The following is a 620-nucleotide window of genomic DNA, read 5'->3' as shown; positions in this document are numbered from 1 at the left end:
GGTAGTGATTCACTCAATCTTCTGGTGTTAAAAATAGCGTTTCCTTATGTTGCTGATATTCTTACTTCCCTCATTAATTTGTGCTTGAAACGGGGAACGTTTCCTGATTGATTGAAAATTGCTAAGATTACTTCTGTTTTTAAAGGCGGTAATAAGAATGATCTTGGAAATTATCGGCCTATCTCAGTCTTACCTGTTATTTCTCGTGTGCTAGAAAAGTGTATTAACACTAGAGTTTATTATAATTTGGAACTGCATAATCTGTTAAATCCAATTCAATTTGGCTTCAGGAAGGGGAGAACCACAGAGATGGCATTATCATATATAACTTCGGTAATCAATGGAGCTCTTGATAATAAGCTTAGAGTAGCTGGTCTGTTTTTTGATTTGGTTAAGGCATTTGACGCTGTTGACCACCAATTACTACTTCGAAAGTGTGAATTTTATGGACTAAGAGGAGCTACTTTAGCTTTGCTTTGTGATTATCTCCAAAACAGAAAGCATTATGTTCACATTGATGGATTTTCTTCAAGTAAGAGTCTGGTTAAATTTGGTATCCCCCAGGGTTCTGTGTTAGGTCCTACTCTTTATTTGATTTTTATCAATTATCTGCCAAATGC

The sequence above is a fragment of the Artemia franciscana genome, chromosome 19 (genome assembly GCF_032884065.1).
Source record: "Artemia franciscana chromosome 19, ASM3288406v1, whole genome shotgun sequence".
Classification (NCBI taxonomy): domain Eukaryota; kingdom Metazoa; phylum Arthropoda; class Branchiopoda; order Anostraca; family Artemiidae; genus Artemia; species Artemia franciscana.
Note: the sequence above shows the minus strand (reverse complement) of the source record.